Raw genomic sequence first — 9,543 nt, forward strand, 5'->3', positions numbered from 1 at the left:
TGAAATGATTCATTAGAGTGGTAACTCCAGCAGAGAGTTCAGAACCATGAAAGACATAAATCATTTCCCCACTGACATCTGCAGAAGTTGACGTAAATCTGTTTTAAGCTGTTTGACAATATAAAAATAAGGCATTGCACTTTACATGATTTCTTAACCCCCCCGGCATTGAGTGAAACTATAGACAACGACAAAGTGGAATATAGAACAGGAAGTACTAAGAGATAAACAACAATTACAACCTCCAGTAAAACTGAGAAGAAACCAAAGCTGGACACCATATAGATTTAAATGATTGTTATGCTGATACTATTCTCACTCAAAGATAACTGTCTGACCTCCATATAGATTTAAATGATTGTTATGCTGACACTATTCTCACTCAAAGATAACTGTCTGACCTCCATATAGATTTAAATGATTGTTATGCTGACACTATTCTCACTCAAAGATAACTGTCTGACCTCCATATAGATTTAAATGATTGTTATGCTGACACTATTCTCACTCAAAGATAACTGTCAGACCTCCATATTGATTTAAATGATTCAGTGACAATAGTATAACATAACAAAGATAACTGCCAGACCAAGAAACAACAAGGAGCTCACTGCCTTTACTGCAGGTAAAAACAGCAAAACTGAGAGAAAAAAATAAAATAATAAATATCCATTACTCCAGTAGTCATGTGCAGTTAGATAGAATACACCCTCTCCAATCAGATATCACTAAAGTTAAATCACCTCAGAGCCAGGAGTGAGATCTGCTCACATCAGAGGTAGATATCTAGGTAGACTATGTTGACCATCAGTCACAGCCAGGAGTGAGATCTGCTCACATCAGAGGTAGATATCTAGGTAGACTATGTTGACCATCAGTCACAGCCAGGAGTGAGATCTGCTCCCATCAGAGGTAGATATCTAGGTAGACTATGTTGACCATCAGTCACAGCCAGGAGTGAGATCTGCTCCCATCAGAGGTAGATATCTAGGTAGACTATGTTGACCATCAGTCACAGCCAGGAGTGAGATCTGCTCCCATCAGAGGTAGATATCTAGGTAGACTATGTTGACCATCAGTCACAGCCAGGAGTGAGATCTGCTCCCATCAGAGGTAGATATCTAGGTAACCTATGTTAACCATCAGCCACAGCCAGGAGTGAGATCTGCTCCCATCAGAGGTAGATATCTAGGTATGTTAACCATCAGTCACAGCCAGGAGTGAGATCTGCTCCCATCAGAGGTAGATATCTAGGTATGTTGACCATCAGTCACAGCCAGGAGTGAGATCTGCTCCCATCAGAGGTAGATATCTAGGTATGTTAACCATCAGTCACAGCCAGGAGTGAGATCTGCTCCCATCAGAGGTAGATATCTAGGTAGACTATGTTGACCATCAGTCACAGCCAGGAGTGAGATCTGCTCCCATCAGAGGTAGATATCTAGGTAACCTATGTTAACCATCAGCCACAGCCAGGAGTGAGATCTGCTCACATCAGAGGTAGATATCTAGGTAACCTATGTTAACCATCAGTCACAGCCAGGAGTGAGATCTGCTCCCATCAGAGGTAGATATCTAGGTAGACTATGTTGACCATCAGTCCCCGCCAGGAGTGAGATCTGCTCCCATCAGAGGTAGATATCTAGGTAACCTATGTTAACCATCAGTCACAGCCAGGAGTGAGATCTGCTCCCATCAGAGGTAGATATCTAGGTATGTTGACCATCAGTCACAGCCAGGAGTGAGATCTGCTCCCATCAGAGGTAGATATCTAGGTAGACTATGTTGACCATCAGTCACAGCCAGGAGTGAGATCTGCTCCCATCAGAGGTAGATATCTAGGTATGTTAACCATCAGTCACAGCCAGGAGTGAGATCTGCTCCCATCAGAGGTAGATATCTAGGTAGACTATGTTGACCATCAGTCACAGCCAGGAGTGAGATCTGCTCACATCAGAGGTAGATGTCTAGGTAACCTATGTTAACCATCAGCCACAGCCAGGAGTGAGATCTGCTCACATCAGAGGTAGATATCTAGGTAACCTATGTTAACCATCAGTCACAGCCAGGAGTGAGATCTGCTCACATCAGAGGTAGATATCTAGGTATGTTGACCATCAGCCACAGCCAGGAGTGAGATCTGCTCCCATCAGAGGTAGATATCTAGGTATGTTGACCATCACTATGACAGTCCTCAAGGAGGAACAAAATTCAACTTCAGTTGAAAAAACTGGGAAAAACTACAGATCTCATTGTGGGGTACGACACATGTTATAAAGATGGTTACAGCTCCTAAACTGAATGACGGACACATGTTATAAAGATGGTTACAGCTCCTAAACTGAAAGACGTCAGCAGCATGTTTCCAATGTCCATACCTGCCTACACCTTTAACACCAGAGACAACATGATTAATCTGGACTATTAAAAGGGCCAGGATGAACCAAGCTAGTTTACAGACAAAGACTTAGAAGGTGGATTAAAGCTCCCTAACATGTAATTATATCAAGAAGACTTTATAACTGCCCTGATAGGCTCTTTATTGACAACTCTAATAGGCCAACTTGGGTCGACATGAAAGAAGAACTTAATGCCCCATTTGGACCATCATATTATCTGAACACTTAAATGTGGGACTGCAGAATCCCATCATGTCCCAAACTAAGAAATATGGAGTCAGATAAATAAGAGACGGACATCTTCACCTTTCCTGACAAGCTCTGCTTCGTTATAGAACAACCATGAATACACATTAGGAGGAAAGGTGGTTGTCTGGAAAGAGTAGGAGAGGTTTTGTTTTAGCCTCAACACTGATACATTTCACTTCTGCTTTTAGTGTCAACTTGAATTAGAGTGTGGCTGTGGAAGACTGGTCCCTTGATGATGTCTGCAAGTGGCTGAGTACCAATGATCTCCATGATTCCATCCCATCATTCCAAGGTTCACAATCTGTCTGCAGAATGCCAACTCTATTCAACTGTCCACTTCGCAACGAGCCTCCTTCCTCTGTGTCCAGACTACTCACACATATTGTCCTCTATCAGCAGCATGAACCACATGTTGTAATGACCTGTGGAGTTAATGGGTGTGGGGAAAACAAATAGATGTTTCAGCATCTATCGGTCACACATCTACCAAAACCACACAGAGATTTTAAGCACCAACTTAGATGAGAATTGTCCTCATGATGAATTTGAGACTGGGACTGATCCCATTGAAGATGACATGAGTGATGTAGAGAGTCTGCCAGAGGCTGAATATGTTCAAGCCACAGAGATCAACACTGAGCAGCTAATTGAAGGTCTCTAAAACAATACCTGTCTTTTTATTTAGTAAATCAGGAAAGAACACTGCATCCCAGCTACGGTACAGAATAACATTGTTGAGGACCTCAGAACCATTTTGGATGCATTTATGACCCACTACAGTGATCCCCTCAGGTTTCATCTGACAAATAAATATGGTTCAACATGACGATCTCAGGGACTTGCTTAACAACTCTGCAGTATTTGAGGAATGCATTAGATGCATAAGCTCTGAGTGGATGCTGGAGCATTACTGTGTGAAAGATTTGGACATGGTCAGGACAACTGAAGTACCACTGAGCAACAAAGAAGGTTATAAAACAAGGTCATTTCAATACAGCTACATTTCCCCCAGGCTATATGAATATAAAGAGACATTAGACAAAACAATCATAATGAATCAGATTACATGGAGAGGAGGGGACCTGATCCAAGATCATAATGAATCAGATTACATGGAGAGGGGGGACCTGATCCTAGATCATAATGAATCAGATTACATGGAGAGGGGGGACCTGATCCTAGATCATAATGAATCAGATTACATGGAGAGGAGGGGGGGACCTGATCCTAGATCATAATGAATCAGATTACATGGAGAGGGGGGACATGATCCTAGATCATAATGAATCAGATTACATGGAGAGGAGGACCTGATCCTAGATCATAATGAATCAGATTACATGTAGAGGAGGTACCTGATCCTAGATCATAATGAATCAGATTACATGGAGAGGAGGACCTGATCCTAGATCATAATGAATTAGATTACATGGAGAGGGGGGACCTGATCCTAGATCATAATGAATCAGATTACATGGAGAGGGGGGACCTGATCCTAGATCATAATGAATCCGATTACATGGAGAGGAGGACCTGATCCTAGATCATAATGAATCAGATTACATGGAGAGGGGGGACCTGATCCTAGATCATAATGAATCAGATTACATGGAGAGGAGGACCTGATCCTAGATCATAATGAATCAGATTACAAGGAGAGGGGGACCTGATCCTAGATCATAATGAATCAGATTACATGGAGAGGGGGGACCTGATCCTAGATCATAATGAATCAGATTACATGGAGAGGGGGGACCTGATCCTAGATCATAATGAATCAGATTACATGGAGAGGGGGGACCTGATCCTAGATCATAATGAATCAGGTTACATGGAGAGGGGGACCTGATCCTGATTCAGCACTCCTCCTTTGAGACACTGCCTTTATGAATAAGGAATGCTGTTGTAAAGTCTAGTTACAGCAGGTGTTTACTGCCATCTAGTGGAAGATACCAATAAAACACTTTATTATCAGGGTGGGGAGACGGCTGAGTGCAGGATCCATGGTGAGATGACAAAAGAGGAAAACACACTATATGGAGAGAAGTACAAATAAAGTATTTCTGAACAATAAAGGACAGAGTAAGATAATGAATACCTGGAATTACATATTATTACTAGTTAGTAGATCTCTTCTGTCATCATTATTTACCCATACACCGGTGACGTCAGAAGGGACGTGATTTCCTCATATGAAAGTGAAAGTAACTGTGTAGTCCACGTCATTTCAAAATGACTGTAGAAACTGTAGCGCACATTTCTCTGCAACATTAGAAGCAGGATAAATGTGTTGATTTGAAGGACAGACGTACAGACTCTGGTAAGTCTTGGCTACATATAACTATTATAAAGTTAGGTCGTAGTCAGACATTCAATAGACAGAGTAGGCTTGAGATATGATTCTTTATCATGCTGACCAACCTGGGCCCGTTTTCCACGATGGAATTTAGGCTTAACGCTGGAAACGCATAAGAAGTGGTAAACGATAATTAACAAAATACAAAGTTGAGTAAACGCTATTTTACAAATAAAAAGGTGCGTAAGCGCGTTTACGTGGGTTTACCCTCCACCACATCCCCGTTGATGTGGTGTGCAGCGTAGAGTGTATAGTCATTTAGTCTCTATAGACCAGGTGGCCAGTTGGTGAGAAACTGTTCAGATGGGGTGGTTTAGACCACTGCACCACCCAGGAGGTGACTGAAAGTAAATATGTGATTTTGTACAGGATCCATTTTGAGATGACAGAGCAGAAAACACTATATGGACAATACTGACAAATAAAGTAAGTATTTATGAACAATAATTCATTCTAAATGACAGAGTATGTGAATGAATACCAGGAATGATATATTACTAGTTAGTAGAACTGCTACTTGAGCTGAGTTGCTGACAGACAGCAGTTTTCAAAGTGGAAACTAATCAGTAGGTCTACATGTTATCAGTAAAACGTCTGGTAAAGATGGTGGAGGAGCTTTTACATTATATGGTTTTATGTTTATCTCAGGGTTTCTCATCCTTTGGTTCTTATCCAGCACGTACACACCTTACAGGGGAAAAACACAACTAAACCTGATTTCCAGTAAATTATAAGTTTAGCTAAAATAATGTAAGAGAGATGTCTTGAAGAAGGACTATAACATTTTTTAAGCAAGATTCAGAACAATGTCACGTTACTGCTGTCTCATGTAACTGACTGTTAGCCCCACCCTCTGGTTACTGTTGTTATGTGAAGGGTGACACCTTGACTACAGTTGAAACTGACTGTTAGCTCCACCCTCTGGTTACTGTTGTTATGTGAAGAGTGACTCCTTGACTACAGTTGAAACTGACTGTTAGCCCCACCCTCTGGTTACTGTTGTTATATGAAGGGTGACACCTTGACTACAGTTGAAACTGACTGTTAGCTCCACCCTCTGGTTACTGTTGTTATGTGAAGGGTGACTCCTTGACTACAGTTGAAACTGACTGTTAGCCCCACCCTCTGGTTACTGTTGTTATATGAAGGGTGACACCTTGACTACAGTTGAAACTGACTGTTAGCCCCACCCTCTGGTTACTGTTGTTATGTGAAGGGTGACACCTTGACTACAGTTGAAACTGACTGTTAGCCCCACCCTCTGGTTACTGTTGTTATGTGAAGGGTGACACCTTGACTACAGTTGAAACTGACTGTTAGCCCCACTCTCTGGTTACTGTTGTTATGTGAAGGGTGACACCTTGACTACAGTTGAAACTGACTGTTAGCTCCACCCTCTGGTTACTGTTGTTATATGAAGGGTGACACCTTGACTACAGTTGAAACTGACTGTTAGCTCCACCCTCTGGTTACTGTTGTTATATGAAGGGTGACTCCTTGACTACAGTTGTAACTGACTGTTAGCTCCACCCTCTGGTTACTGTTGTTATATGAAGGGTGACTCCTTGACTACAGTTGAAACTGACTGTTAGCTCCACCCTCTGGTTACTGTTGTTATATGAAGGGTGACTCCTTGACTACAGTTGAAACTGACTGTTAGCTCCACCCTCTGGTTACTGTTGTTATATGAAGGGTGACACCTTGACTACAGTTGAAACTGACTGTTAGCTCCACCCTCTGGTTACTGTTGTTATATGAAGGGTGACACCTTGACTACAGTTGAAACTGACTGTTAGCTCCACCCTCTGGTTACTGTTGTTATATGAAGGGTGACTCCTTGACTACAGTTGAAACTGAATATAAGAAAGTATCTGTACAGGGTCATTTTGAGATGACAGAGCAGCTCATAGTTTAACCTCTAAACTGCAACTCAGTTTCCAAGTAAAGTGAGTATTTCAGGTCAATAATCTAGAATAAAGTAGAGGGAACATTTGGAATCCACTAAACTAGTGTAGGAGTGCTGCTGAGTCATTCCTACCATGTGGTGTCTTTTCTGTCCCCGGGAAAAATCAGTTCTTATTTAGTGTAAAATGTGGATTCAAAAAGGCTTTAAATATCAGGTGTCCTTTACCTTATAAACACCAAAATATGGATCCTGAAAGGGAATGTTATGCATTTTAACACTTTTTGTCAGAAGATGTAGGCGTTTTTGTCCCCAGGTGTTATTTATCAACTTCTACAAGAAATATAAGCCATAAAATAACAAAATGTTAAACTGTTTCTTCATTATTTTATAGTCCTAGTTGAAGTCTCTTTCATCAATGACTTTTTTCATGATTATTGTATTTATCTATCCATAGGGGAAGCCTGGGCAACTGAAATGTCTGAGCTTTTTCAACAGTGTAACTATGAACATCTGTACCAAAACCAAATGAAGGGAGACATAGATATGATTAAAAAACAACTGTTGATGCGACATGAAAAAAAGATGGGTGGAGGAGATGAATCATAAACCCAAATTGAGAACCTTTTGTTTGATTCAGGGTGAATTGGTGTGTGAGAGATATATTATGTATAACCTACCTAAAAGCAAGAGATCTCTATGTGCACAGGGAAGATCAGGGATATTGTCTCTGTGTATTGAAACAGGTCAGATCAGGGATATTGCCTCTGCGTATTGAAACAGGTCAGATCAGGGATATTGTCTCTGCGTATTGAAACAGTTCAGATCAGGGATATTTCATCTGCGTATTGAAACAGTTCAGATCAGGGATATTGTCTCTGCGTATTGAAACAGTTCAGATCAGGGATATTTCCTCTGAGTATTGAAACAGGTCAGATCAGGGATATTGTCTCTGAGTATTGAAACAGGTCAGATCAGGGATATTGTCTCTGAGTATTGAAACAGATTATTTCAGGGATATTGTCTCTGTGTATTGAAACAGGTACGATCATGGATATTGCCTCTGAGTATTGAAACAGGTAAGATCAGGGATATTTTCTCTGAGTATTGATACAGGTCAGTATTGTGGTGAAATGGAGGAAAGACTATGTAACTATTGTGACCTTAAAGAAATAGAGAATTAAACTGATTTAATCCTCTATTTCCTTTTCTACCATGATATACGCTTGCTCTTATTCCAGAAAGACCACCAGATATACCCTGGCAGTATGTGATGAGTGATGAGGAGAAATTGAAATGTTTTTTTTGTCCATTGTGTATTTCCGTTTGTGGAATATTTAGATAAATCCTGGAATATAAGAAAAATGTTTACCTATAATTAAATTGTAAAAATATTTAGCTTCTGCGTGGTAAATGGTACATGTGTATATAGATTGTGTATAGACTTGTCTCCCATATGACTCTTCTATGTGGTAAATGGTATGTGTATATATAGATTGTGTATAGACTTGTCTCCCATATGAGTCTTCTATGTGGTAAATGGTACATGTGTATATATAGATTGTGTATGGACTTGTCTCCCATATGAATCTTCTATGTGGTAAATGGTACATGTGTATATAGATTGTGTATAGACTTGTCTCCCATATGACTCTTCTATGTGGTAAATGGTATGTGTATATATAGATTGTGTATAGACTTGTCTCCCATATGAATCTTCTATGTGGTAAATGGTACATGTGTATATAGATTGTGTATAGACTTGTCTCCCATATGAATCTTCTATGTGGTAAATGGTATGTGTATATATAGATTGTGTATAGGTTTGTCTCCCATATGAGTCTTCTATGTGGTAAATGGTATGTGTATATATAGATTGTGTATAGGCTTGTCTCCCATATGAATCTTCTCTTTGTGTCAGACTGGGTTCAAATTCCTTCTGTTTATTTTTTTCTGTATTTATTTATCTGTATATGTTATGTATGTATATATATACAGTATGTATATATGTATGTATGTGTATATATACAGTGTGTATGTATGTATGTGTATATATACAGTGTGTATGTATGTATGTGTATATATACAGTGTGTATGTATGTATGTATGTATGTGTATATATACAGTGTGTATGTATGTATGTATGTGTATATATACAGTGTGTATGTATGTATGTGTATATATACAGTGTGTATGTATGTATGTGTATATATACAGTGTGTATGTATGTATGTATGTATGTGTATATATACAGTGTGTATGTATGTATGTATGTGTATATATACAGTGTGTATGTATGTATGTGTATATATACAGTGTGTGTATGTGTGTATATTATTGTTCTGCTCTAGGGATATAATTATTGTTTGCATCACCTTATTTACTATTATGTATTGATTTTTACCTTACGTTGTTTTCACTATTCATGCGATGCCCAATGCAGAGAACACCGGAAGGAGAATTATCATTTAATTACCACAGTCAATTATTGTAATGTTTGTTTATGTGGCAATTAACCCCATAAGGGATGGGTTGCCAGTTGGCGATTTGACACGGAAATAAAATATAATTCATTCATTTGTTCATTCATTTGTTCATTCATATTATTTAATTTAAGTTTTTCTGTGTCCCCCTAA

At 39.6% G+C, this 9,543-nt stretch overlaps 1 long non-coding RNA gene across 1 annotated transcript; it reads left to right on the forward strand.

The window, feature by feature from the left end:
- Positions 1-4,881: 4,881 nt before the first annotated feature.
- Positions 4,882-8,482, forward strand: LOC145876014 (uncharacterized). Its single transcript, XR_014391398.1, has 3 exons — positions 4,882-4,968; positions 5,374-5,430; positions 7,365-8,482. It is a non-coding gene; the product is annotated as an uncharacterized LOC145876014 (long non-coding RNA).
- The last annotated feature ends 1,061 nt before the right edge of the window (positions 8,483-9,543 follow it).

The sequence above is a fragment of the Salmo salar genome, unplaced genomic scaffold (genome assembly GCF_965601325.2).
Source record: "Salmo salar unplaced genomic scaffold, fSalSal1 ptg000424l, whole genome shotgun sequence".
NCBI classification, from domain to species: domain Eukaryota; kingdom Metazoa; phylum Chordata; class Actinopteri; order Salmoniformes; family Salmonidae; genus Salmo; species Salmo salar.